The sequence below is a fragment of the Gossypium hirsutum genome, chromosome A09 (assembly GCF_007990345.1).
Source record: "Gossypium hirsutum isolate 1008001.06 chromosome A09, Gossypium_hirsutum_v2.1, whole genome shotgun sequence".
Taxonomy (NCBI): domain Eukaryota; kingdom Viridiplantae; phylum Streptophyta; class Magnoliopsida; order Malvales; family Malvaceae; genus Gossypium; species Gossypium hirsutum.
The window spans coordinates 16,012,516-16,026,607 of NC_053432.1; positions in this window are offsets into that span (position 1 = coordinate 16,012,516).

Consider the following 14,092-nt stretch of genomic DNA (forward strand, 5'->3'; position numbering starts at 1 on the left):
AGTCAGATAGAGTATTGTGGCAATTTGGATTCCGACAACAGATTCCCATGGTACCCGAGGTGTTCGATGATGAGCACAAAGTCGATTTACGGTAATTACAAACGGATTGGCCGAGATTCTGGTCACACTATATCGAAATATGGGAAAATCGGTATGATTATATACCTACTTAGGAACCGATCATTGTTCCAGGGTTAGCGTACGTACCGGAATACATGCCATGATTTAGGATCCATGGCAATCCATATTTATTGTCGGAAGAAGAGAGGCGACGATAAATTCGTGCCCAAAGGGAACGACGGGGCGCTTTAAATCCAAGAAGAAAGGACGACGACACAAGCCCATCAACAGTGCCCACATAATCACCAAGCCCAACAGTCCAACTGACGACACCCACATTGCAGCCTTTTCAGATTATGCTAGGTGCGTATCCTAGCCCTTATATGCATCCTAACCCTTATATGTTTCCTTTTCCTATTCCTATAGTAGGTTGGAATCCATAGCCCGCTTCATCTTCGTTTCCGATTACTTTGAGTCAACCGCTGATCTATTGGCCGCCGTCGCATGAGGGATCGCACGACGCGCCATCAGGGAGCTCTTCTTTCTACCAATCCCTATCACCTTACAGGATTGAAACACTTTCGCCATGGGTGATGCAAACACTTCCGTAGTCATTATTCTATCAAGGTGGGTCACCCTCCCAACACCCACAACCAGATCCCCTACCGGAGGAACCACAACCTTCGCTGGAAGTTGATCCAAGGAGGAATCTAGCACGGACCCGTCGACGACCCCTATGTGGCACTGATTTCGACTGCCACGGATATTGATTTTTTTAATATATTTGTACAAACTTTTTAATATTGTTTCATTTAATAAAATAAAAGTTCTTTTGAATAAGACAATTGTAATACAATATAGTTTCATTTAATAAAATATAAATAATATAACATAGTTTTTTACGACAACTATCAACTATTTCGATTTGGACATGATCTACTTGTATGGCCTGGGTTTCTATACCATCCGCACAACTTCTGTTGATTGGTTGTTTCTCAGATATCCATATTGGTATGTATTGTAGTCGAGCAAGGTCGACCCTTTGGTTTGCAATGCAATTCTCTATCCGATAACAGCTTAAACTGAGCAAGTGATATAAGCGGCCACTTACGTTTATCTAGGAGAGGTGGTAAAAAGTGTCTCCACACGTTGTACATGGTTTCTAGTTTGTACACTTCGTCAACGTAGCTCATGAGATCTAGACGGAGATTCTGACAAGCTGCAATTACATGAGCGCATGGATAATGAAGTGCGTTAAACCACACTTCATTATATGAAGCGTCCCACCCACCATGCATCTTTTACAACGCCTTCTGCTTAGCTATCCAAGCCTTGCGGTAAGAGGGCGTATACCTCAACTGGCTACGAATATTGGCAATTAAGACCGGCACTAAAGTTTTGGGATTCGCCTTTACCGTCGATAGTATTAAGGTATCTAACATATCTGAATCCATCTTGGGCTGATCCTCCGAAACACCTGTCAATGAAGTACGCTAAAAAATGCAACAATACGTAATAACAGTACTATTAAAAAACTCTAAACAATTAGTGATAATGTACCGGCGACACATATATGTGGACCTTTGTACTTTTTCATCTCCGACAAGCCTGTCTTTTTTCCTCAACGAGGCCATAATTTTCCATGAATATGTACCGTCTTACACTGTACACTTGGCTTCAAACTTATCGGATTTGGATTTAACCACTTTGTAGTTAACCCCGTTCATGATGCTATATTGTTTTAAAGCACCAAGAAAACTATCTTTATTGGAAAACTCCTTACCAACTTCCAATTCACCCGAATCCAATGAGGAACTTGTACAGTCACACCTTTCGTGTGGTAGATCTGGAAACTCCAACGCATCATCTTGAGATAAATTGACATTATGCATGTGGGCTGGAGGCGAGTACGCCCTGAATTATGGATCTTCTTCTTTATCATCTAAACCCCCTTCAACATCTTCAGGTATGGTTGGAATAGGATCTGGTTCAGAAAATAATGCAACTTCTGCACCATCGGGGCTGGCCTCTCGAGGTGGATCCACATTGGATTCATCATCTGACCCATCATCATGTGCAACGTACAAGGTCCCCGCGCCGGTGGACGTCGTAGAGAGTGCATCATCCCTCCTTATGGACGTCTCACAATGTTTCCAATCAGATGTGGATTGCCAACCACTAGAAGTTGATGTCATTCTCCAGTACATATTTCCAACATCAAACATCGACCCACTGAGGTGCATGTCCCATCCACTAATGGAGTGTCGTGTAGGGGTTGGGTATTCCATACTGCTACTAATGTAACACCCCGTACCCGAGACCGTTTCCGGAGTCGGACACGAGGGGTTCACAGACTAAATTCGCTTACTATTGCAGTCCATTTTAAAATTTTTCCAGGCAGTTGGCTAACTGCGTCACTGTCACCTTAAAAATCATATCTTTAGTTTCACAACTCGAAAATCAGTTTCGTGATTTTTCCCTGAAACTAGACTCATATTCCCATCTACATATTTTTTTATAGAATTTTTGGTCGGGCCAATTAATACAGTTTATTAGTCAAAGTCTCCCATGTTACAGGGATCGACTACACTGACCTTTGCGCATTACGACTTGGATATCTCCCTGCACAGAGCTTCAATACTGATGCTGTTTGTTTCTATAGAAACTAGACTCAGAGAGGAATCGAGACATATATGGAATGACTCCTAATTATCTCTGGTTAATTTATAATGAATTTCCAAAGTCGGAACAGGGAATCCAGAAACCGTTCTGGCCCTGTCTCACGAGAACCTGAATATCTCTTAACATACTGTCCATATGATCATTTCGTTACTTTCCTATAAAAATAGATTCATCAAGGTTTGTTTACATAATTTATTCACTATTTAATTCTAATCCTACTATTTTTAGTGATTTTCCAAATCTACATCACAGTTGCTGCCAGCATCTGCCTTTAAGGTAGACTTTACCTATTTCATAGTTTCCATGATTCAACTAGCCCTTTTTGCATAAATAGCACAAATCATGATAGCGATTAACCATTCCATACCAAATGATTATAACATTATGCTCGAACATATATAAGCCATTTTTGCATGGCTATATACATTAACCAAAATATTCTTCCGCCACTAGTCTATTTTATACATGCCATAAGACAATCCGAAACATAGCAGTACCAAACAGTGGATAGTGATAGTGTGACTAGTTGCTGACGATCCCCGAGCCTGTAGCTTCGCAATGAGATCTATAAAACAGAGGAAACAGAGTAAACGGAGTAAGCATTACAATGCTTAGTAAGTTTTAAGCAGTGTCAACAGATAACAATCAAATTATAACATAGTTGTTCGTATTTTTATTTCACTCTTCCTTCGGGCATACCATCCCTTTACTGAATCTGCACATCTCATCATATACAATAGGCAGATAAACTTTCACATAAAAGTAAGCTCATGTGACATAGATATATCGTATGATTTCACATCATCTCTCACACTGATCCGATGTCACATAATCATAGGAATAGTCTCATAGATTGCTCTCGTATGCATCACATAACTACCTTATGATTTAGTGCAAATCAAGCTCACATATAAACTTGGAGTACATACCTGTTTAACCTTTCGCATTGAATATATTTATAAGCAATTATTATTACGAAGTGTTACCCGGACATAATCTCCACACGAAGTTATCGGGTCTTACCCGGACAAAATCCCCACACGTAGTCATCGGGTCTTTAGAGCTCGGATATAGTACAAGCACGAAGCTTAAGGACATTAATCAGTGATAATATTCTCGCATAAAGCCTGCGGGGTTTTAACCCGGATATAGTACTGACACAAATGCCCTTCGGGACTTATCACATTTATACACTTTCACATCCATCACGTTGGCCACTCGGCCCTGTCACATATATATACACTTCCACATTCATCACATCGGCCATTAGGCCTTATCACATATATACACTTTCACATTCATCATATATACACTTTCACATTCATCACATCGGCCATTAGGCCTTATCACATATATACACTTTCACATTCATCACATCGGCCATTAGGCCTTATCACATATATACACTTTCACATTCATCATATATACACTTTCACATTCATCACATCGGCCATTAGGCCTTATCACATATATATACACTTTTCACATTCATCACATCGGCCATTAGGCCTTATCACATATATACACTTTCACATTCATCACATCGGCCATTAGGCCTTATCACATATATACACTTTCACATTCATCACATCGGCCATTAGGCATTATCACATATATATACACTTTCACATTCATCACATCGGCCATTAGGCCTTACTATCATTTCATATTCGAATACTCATAAACTTACAATATCACGATTTAGAATTCAAGTATGGGTTTAATCAATAGCTTATGAGCAACTAAAACAAGTTTATCAAGGTTCACAACATAATCTCAAATTCAGCACAAGCTGTTTTTCCTGAGCAATAGTCACTAAATTATTTATAACTGGAGCTACAAAACTCCAAATCACTTTCCGTTAATTTTTACTGAATATAGACTCGTATATATTCCATCCATAAAATTTCCAGAATTTTATGTTTGGCCAATCAATACCAGATTTTTCTTAAAATTTCCCCTGTTTCACTGTTTGACTAATCTGACCACTCTTCACTACGAATCAAATTTCTCATTTTACAGAATTCAAAATCTGTTGTATTTGATTTCCTTTGAAACTAGACTCATTAAGGAGTCTAAGCATATAAATTTTATCTTATAACCATTTTTGTACAATTTATAATGATTTTCTAAAACAGAACAGGGGATTTCGGAGTCATTCTGACACCGTATCACACAACTTTAAATATCTCATTATCGGAAATTCCTTTGCTTACACGGTTTCTTTTATAAGAAACTAGACTCATTAAGCTTTAATTTCATGTCTCATTTAGCCTCTAATTCAAGTCCATGAATTTATGGTGATTTTCTAAATTCACGTTACTGCTGCTGTCCGAAGCAGACTATTTCAAATTACCCTTAAATTCCCAAGCTCAAACACTTAAGAACTTACCATTTGAGCTTAGAACATATCATGGCCACATCTTATCTTATTAAATCAACTCATCATGTCCTATTATAATTGAATTTATTCAACGTTTAAACACTTAAAACTTACCTCGGAAGTGGTCGACGATTAGATATCCACGGCTATTCGTTTACTTTCTCTTTTCCCCTATCCGACTTTGATCCTCTAAGCTCTTGAGCTTAACAACCAATATGCAAGATATCACATATACATAACTTAGCTTATGAGAACATATGTATTACATCATAAACACATCTTTTACCAATTACCTCACTTAAGCCAAATTTTTATGATCAACCACAAAAAAAATATACCACAATTCATACTTCCAAAATGAGCTACTTCCATGGCCGATTATATTTCATCATTAACATATCTCATTTTCGAATCATATAATCAATATCACATACACATCACCCAAACACAAATCATACCTATCATATAACAAGCATAACAAAATAAACCAACCATGTCAAATATAACCATAATTTGATCAAACCTTGAAACCGAACTTAACAAAATAAACAAGCCATTGAATGATTAGAACTTGAACTAACCACCTTCTTTATACATAATTTTCCAAAAATTTCAAGGTACTTACCTCTTCCAAACCTCAAAATTCTAAGTTTAATCTAGTTTGAACTAATCATCTCAAACATGCATAGATTTTCAAGAATCATTCAATACATACCTCATTCTAGCCATCTTCTAAGCCAAAAATCAAGGCAACCAAACCTTCTTCTCCCTCCCTTTAGGCTACGGCAATGGAGGACAAGGATCAACCCACTTTTGATTCAATTTTCTCTATGACTGAATGCACTTACCTCAAATTTTTAGCTTGCTATCTTGCCAAAATCCTCAAAACATATTTCTTCCTTCTATCATTTTTTTCGGTCAAGAAGAACCGATTTCTTCTTTTCTTTCCTTCTCAAGTCACGGCAATGGGGGGGGGAGAACATGGATGAGACAACTTTGTTCTCATCACCCCTCCCTTTTCATTTCTTTATTACTAACCCTTTATTATATTCTTTCTCCCATAACACACTAACACAACATGTTTCCCACATGTTTCACCCCATAACATTTTGTCCACTCTCATGCTCATGGCCGGCCACTACTAATTAGGGGGGAAATTAACATGCAAGTCCCCCCTTTTTCTTACATGCACTGATAGATCCTTATGCTTTGACCTATCACATTTCAAAATTTTCTCACATAAGTCCTATTTACTAAAATTCACCTACAATTAAACAAAATTCAAATATGAAATTTTCACACATGCATATATACATATAATAAGCATCAAATATGACAGCTAATTATTTTTATGACTCGGTTTAGCGGTCCCGAAACCACTTCTCGACTAGGGTCAATTTTGGGCTGTCACAACTAAACACGGGCGCTTCCGTATTTTTCCACCTACTAATGGAGTGTCAGGCTAGGGTCGTGTATTCCTCTCGACCAGTAGTAAATGTTGAAGCTGCAAATGCATCATTTGGCGATGAAAATTGCACATATAACTCAAGATAGGGTAATCCACTAGCGAGATGAGTTTGCACCATTGTCGCCAAGCTACGAGCGCCTTTGATGTCGAATGAGTCATATGTCACAGGATCAACTGAAGCACAAAATTGATACTTAATAGACAAAACTTTCATTGGCGTCGTTCCAAAGATTTTACGCCTAATTCTTTTACGAAGTTCTGTCAAATCTATGTTCTGGTTAAAAACCAGTCTCGCTGTGTTTTTTGATAAAAAACAACATCGTTCTCGGTGTTACAGACCACACCATCATAGTAAATAACATCACTAATACGTTCACTCATCTTCAATTTCTTTTCTTCTTAGCCTCTCTAATTTTTTTTGCTGTAAGTTATGCAACCTGAGAATAAAATTTGGCTCATTTATAGCCTAATTTTTCTACGAACTACTGTAGCAAAAGAGCATCCACGTAGGAGCTTTTTTCAGAAATTTTGTTGATAGTGCCTGCTTGAAGCATTTTTGACACTATTTGTTCAGAAATGTCTACTTAGAATTATTTTTCTAGGAACTACTGTAGCAAAAGAGCGTCCATGTGGGAGCTTTTTTCAGAAATTTTGTTGACAGTGTATCCTGCTTGAAGCGTTTTCGACACTATTTGTTCAGAAATGTCTACTTAGAATTATTTTTCTACGAACTACTATAACAAAAGAGCATCTACTGGGAGCGTTTTTCAGAAATTTTGCTGATAATGCATCCTACTTGAAGCGTTTTTGACATTATTTGTTCAAAAACATCTACTCAGAATTATTTTTCTACAAACTACTGTAGCAAAAGAGCGTCCACGTGGGAGCTTTTTTCAGAAATTTTGCTGACAGTGCATCCTGCTTGAAGCGTTTTCGACACTATTTGTTCAGAAACATCTACTCAAAATTATTCTTGCAGAAACCCTAAACCCTAAACCCTAAGACAGAAAAAATATTGCTTATATGTTTTTCCTAATACCCTAAACACAAATTTATTTAAAAAAACTAAACCCTAATTTAATCAATTAACCCTAATACCCTAAACTCTAATTTAGTATTTAGTATTTAAAATTAATAGTTAATTTAATGAATTAACCCTAAAACCCTAATTCAATTATTTTTTCCCTAAACCCTAAACTTAGCATAGTGCTAGTATGTATATATGCTGCAATTATGTTATCTTTGAGAATTTCTTTTTTGTGTAAGTATGTTGGAATTTAATAATTAAAAAAATCAGAAATGAGCTTGTTACAAGGTAAAAGAAACTTAGCCGGTGGATCAAAAATAAAATGATCTAAGCCATTAGTAAGGGAAAAAAAACCTAAACGCTGAAATAGTCGAATTACCAAGTTGTTTACACAATAAGAGTTATTTTAGGGTTTTTTACTAAAATATTATAAGAAATAAAATATTAAAATAGTATGTTTAAACGATTATGTATCAATTAACCCTAAATTAATCAATTAACCCTAAATTTAATTAATTAACCCTAATTTAATCAATCCCTAATTTAATCAATTAACCCTAATACCCTAAACTCTAATTTAGTATTTAGTATTTAAAATTAATAGTTAATTTAAACCCCAATTCAATTAATTTTTTTCTAAAACCCTTAAATTCTAAACTTTAAAAAAATCCTAACCTTAAAAAAATCATAACCCTAAATCAATTAAACCCTAAGAACCCTAACCCTAAAAAACACGTGCAAAATACTTCCTTGGGGAGCGTTTTTGTCCACGTCAGCAAAGCGCACCCTCAGGGAAGCGTTTTCTACTGACGTGGACAAAATGCTCCTCCAGGGAAGCGTTTTGCTGACACGTACTCTGAAAACGCGCTGACGTGGACGTGTTTTCGTGAAAAATGGTCTAATCCAGTAAATAACCCCAAAAATGACACATTTTCGTAATTAAATTTAAAAAAGGGCCTTTTTAGGTAAAATACCAAATTATTTTCTAAAAATAAAAAAAAAATTCAGAAATGAGGCCTAAATTGTTTTTTTCATACATCATTCTTTGAAAATTGTAACTTTCAAAATGACACCTTTTTATTTATTTATACAAATGAATCCAAAATTTGACAAGACGTACCATGTATAAAACACATTTGATGGGATGTATTTTTCATCTATGTGGTACATCTTGCTAGAATTTTTTAGTTTTTATTTTTCAGGTTTTTTTTAAAGCATTTTTTACATTAGCAATAATAGAGTCTCTATTTAAAGGTAATGGAGGTTATGGAATATTTAATATATCATTATTACTAATATTTGAAAATTTAACATAAATTTTGTAATTTTAACTATATTTTATTATTTAATATAAATTTATTACTATTAAACTGATGATGAAATTATTTTTTAGAGTAAATTACATCAATTGTCCTTTAACTTTGATTAAAATTACATTTTACTCATCGAATCTTAAAAAAAAAAAATTAAATTTGTCATTAGCATTACCGAAATATTACAAAATTGTCATTTGAACGTTAGTTGTCGTTAATAAGGTTATGGTTGTCTCATATGGTGTGTTACTTTGCCACTTAGGATACAATTAGTTTCAATTTTTGTAGAAAAAAATAAACAAATAATTTAAATTGTTATATGTTTAAACCCTAAGATAACTAGTAAACAAACTCAACCTATTTCTTTTTTGTTGCAACCTTGGAAACCATGAAGGGAAGAAGAAGAAGAAGAAGAAGAAGAAGAAGAAGAAGAAGAAGAAGAAGAAGAAGAAGAAGAAGAAGAAGAAGAAATGGGCTACCCATTATGATTTCATATGCTATTGTGGAAACCCAACCAATTTAAGAATATTCTGGTCTAACGGCAACCCAAGTAGGAGGATTTTGGTTGTAAAAACTATGGCAAAAGGGTATTAAAATTCTTGCCTTTTTTCTTTTTTTTCTTGGTATCATCCACCATTGATCGCTTGTTTTAGAATTGTTCTCCTAGGGTTGTTGAAAAAAATGAGAACAATGGAGAATGAAAGAAGAAGATAGAGAATAATATGGTATAGTTTGTAACGACCTGAAAGTCAGTGATGCCAGAAAATATGGTTTCGAAACCTTATTTCCTTAAATCGGACTCGTAAATATTATTATTAAATATTTACAGAGTTGTATGTACAGTGAATTGATTTTCAATTAGGTAATGTTGTCAAATTAGTAGAAAATTAAGGTACAAAAACTACCGCAAAAGCATCAAAAGTTAAAATTCTTAAGAATCTTGTATAAGAATAATACTAAGGGACAATTAAAGAAAATTAACCATTATCCTATTGATAATGGACGATATTATATGAGTAAAGGGTATTGCATTTAGTGGTATCAAAGCTACAGGTTTAGCCGATTCTCGAACTATCAAGCTCAGAATTGAGTTTAGAGGTACATGCCATCTTCGAGTTGAGTCTAAGTTGAGATTTGGATATTGATGAATAAATTCTTTTGTTTGATAGTTTAAAATGTCAGGGGAACTGAGAAACAATAATAATGATGACATGAATAATAATGGTCACTCTGTTGAGAGTGGAAACAGGCTCGGGGTCGAAGCACTTAGTGAAAACTTAGCCAGTGTTTGACAAAATAGAATTGTGAGATCTTGAGAAGAAGATCGAGGTAATTAGGGAATATCCCTCAAGATAGCGAAAATCTTTCAAAGAATAGCGATAAATACTCCACAAACTACTTCAGCAACTACAACTAGACAAGCCCCAATAAAAGAACTATGAAAGTACGGTGCCATAGAGTTTATGGGAATAAAAGGAGACGATCTATTGGCAGCTGAGTTGTGGCTAGAGGCAACGAATCGAGTATTTCAACAATTAGAATGCACACTTCACAAATGTATTATGTGTGTTGTTTCTCTTTTGTAAGGAGAAGTATATACTTGGTGGCAAACTATTATTCGACCTGTGCTCACTCATCAGATTGAATGAGATTTCTTTTAGCCTGAATTCTTGAAAAAGTATATGGGTGAACTGTACCTAGAGGACAAAAAAGCAAGAGTTCCTATTGTTAAAGCAAGGTGAGATGCAGTAATTAATTATGAACGCAAATTTCTGTGACTCAATAAGTATGCTCTAGAACTTGTTCCGAATGAAGAAGAACGTTGTAAGTGATTCCTCTGGGGAATGCAAGATAAGCTTCAAGTTCAGATAGTCTCACAAAAAATAAAAGAGTTTGCTGGTCTAGCTAAATGAGCGAAAATGGTTGAACAAGCCTTAGGCTTAGATAAGGAAGATGGGTCTCTTCAAGTATTTGGAAAGAGAGTAGAGGCTACAGGATCACAACATCTGCTTAAATGAACTAGGGATTCTTAAGTTTTTAGGAAAATAGTTCCACCAGATATCGACTCTGAGAAAGATCAGGTTAAACAACCATTAGTATCTATTGGCAATGTTAAGAAGTCGAAAAAGGATATAACTATTTCGAACTATGAACTTTTAGGTAGAAAACCCAGAAGTGAATGTTGGAAGAAAATGGGATCATATTTTTTATATGGATCTTTAGAGAATATTGCTCAAAATTGTCCAAGAAATGTTAATAATATTCCTGTCGCTACCCAAAAATCTATTGTAACAGCCCGTTTTCAATGAAATCAGAACAATAGTTTTGAGACCAAAAATCTGACGTGAAAATGTTTATTTTATTATTATTTTAAGGTTTACAGTATGTTAGTATTACCGTATAAAAATTTTGTTAATAAATTTTACCGTTTGCATGCTTAATTTGATAAAAAGACTAAATCGCATAAAGTGCAAAACTTGAGTTCTATTGGTTAAAGGTATCAAATGACTTTGAGATTAAATAGTTGAGGGTTTTATGTTGCAATTAGACCATATAATTTTCTAGTGGACTTTTATGGCCACTAAAATGAAATTATAAAGGTTAATTAATAAGGCTAAAGTTGTAAATTGATAATTAAAAGATAATAAAATATAGAAAACAAAAAAAAATGTTGCATGTTCATCTTTTCAAGTGAAAATTGAAGGAGAAGAAGTGATGGAAGCTTGAAACATTCGGCCAGCCCTATTTTGCTTGCATGTGAGTAGTTTTTGTCTCGTTTTTAATGATTTCTATGTTTTCGGGATCGTTGTAGATTAATCTAACTAGCCTGCAGACAAATTTGTAAAACTGTTAAAAGATTAGGGTTTGCCATGAATGAATATAGGTTGTTTTCGATGTTTGAATAAAATAAGTATTGAATTGAGCTAAATTTATTCGTTTAGATTAAGAGAAACGTCGTACGACTTTAGATCGGGGCAAAGATAAAGTTTCGAAATAGTCGCCTCCGCATCTACGTTTAATTGTCAAGTTAATTTCGTGTAATTACATTGTATTTGTGTGCCTTTATTTGAAATATACATGTATTGTGGACTGCTATATATATATCAATTGCATATTCAACGATGTTATGTTGACTACCGAGCCCCATTTGAACCTTAGGAATTCGTAGGATACAAGTGACATGTCAATAGGGTTTACATGATTTGGGTGCTAGTCTTGAACGTCTTACCGTTGGCTGAGCTTTGAAATGTGTTGCGGATACTCCACACCTATGTGAGCAGCATCATGTAGTTACGTTCCGACCCACAGCTTGTGTGAGCAGGCCCATTTTCACAGCTCGTGTGAGCATTCTGATTTACAACTGTGTGAACATTCTATTCATAGCTCGTGGAAGTATACATGTATAGGAATTGATAGATTACAATTATCTGAGTTAGCACACTGTATGTGAGCTATCCCGGGAATCCAACAGTATTCTAAATGGTTCAACGGGCATGATTTGTAAGAGAATAGTAAGAGTTCGATATGAACTAAGACATGAACACTTCTAAATTTCCTCTAATTGGTGATACTAAATTAATGAAAGTTGAGATGTATGATATATGCATATGATACATGATTAAATCTTGTGATCATCCATGATTAAATTGTTTATGTTATATGCTTATATGGCTAACATGTTTCGTGTAAATGCTTAGGCTTTGGCCAAGTGTGGTTGGATTATGCCATGTTTAACTTAAATAATATGTGATGAAATAGTAAGCTAAGTTTTACATTATATGAACTTACTAAGCATTTATGCTTACTCTGTGTTATTTTTTGTGTTTTTTTTAGTGAATCGGAAGCTCGTTCGGGTTGGAAGCTTGTTGGAGTTATATCACACTATCCATCGGCTAAATCAGTAGATTTTGGTGTTTCTAAGTTTTGGTTATAATGGCATGTATAGGTGTTTTTGTTTAATGTTTTAGCCATTTATTTTGGTTTGTGTTTATGGCAATTTGGATGGTGAAATGGTTCTAATTTTGGCATGTTTATATTTAGCCTTAAAATGGTTGATATAGTGGCTTATGATGCTTGAATGATTGAAGATGGAATGGTAGTTAAAAATGTATGTTGTAAATGGTCTTGTGATTTGTTTGGATGTGTTGTTCTGGTATATTTATTATAGATGACATATATGGCTATTGGTGCTAGATGTTAAATGGCATATTTGGTATTTTTGGTGTGAAATTTGATAGGTAAACAAAGTGGTAAGTTTTGACATAAAATTTGAGGCATATTGGTTGTATGAATATTTACCATATTGGGATAGCTTGATTATGCATGTTTTTAGTGCAATTTGAAGGCTTGTTCATATATGAAAATTTGATTGTAGGTATAGGCTTGAATGGGTGAGAAAAATGGCTTGGAAATGACTTATTTTTCTTTCACATTGGTAGAGACACGGGCGTGTGTCTCAGCTGTGTGTGACACACGGCCATGCAACACGGTCGTGTGTTACCTGTAGCTTTCAAAGGGTTGCAAGTCAGGTTGTTACATGGCCTGGCACATAGGCGTGTGATGCCATTTCAAAAGGTACACGACCTGGCACACGGGCATGTGGCTTGGCCATGTGACCCAAGTCAGAGAGTTACACAGGTACAAACACGGGTTGGGACACGACCTTGTGTCCTTACTTTGAATGTCCACACGGTCTGAGACACAGACATGTCTCTCGGCCATGTGAGTCATACGGCAGTGTGACCTCAGCAGTTTGAAAATTTTCATTTTTTATGAAAAATTTTATATATTTTCGGTTTAGTCCCGATTTGTTTCTAATGTGTTTTAAGTGCCTCGAGGGTTCGAATAAGGGACAATATGTATGTCTTTGATTGGTTTTAGTATGATTGATGTTATGAATTAAATGTTTTAAATTTTTGATTGTTTTGAATCGAAATCTCTAGTAATACTCCGTAATCCTATTCCGTTGATGGATACGAGTTAGGGGTGTTACATCTATTCTGACAGAAAAAAGTCAAAGAAACATTATGGGTGAATCAGTAGCACGAGTATTTGGTACATAATTTTAAGATTTAAGAGCAATTTACTTGTTTATAAAATTATGTTATCTGCAGGATGGTGAATTAAATGAGTTCATAATTATCGCATAAATTGAGTTG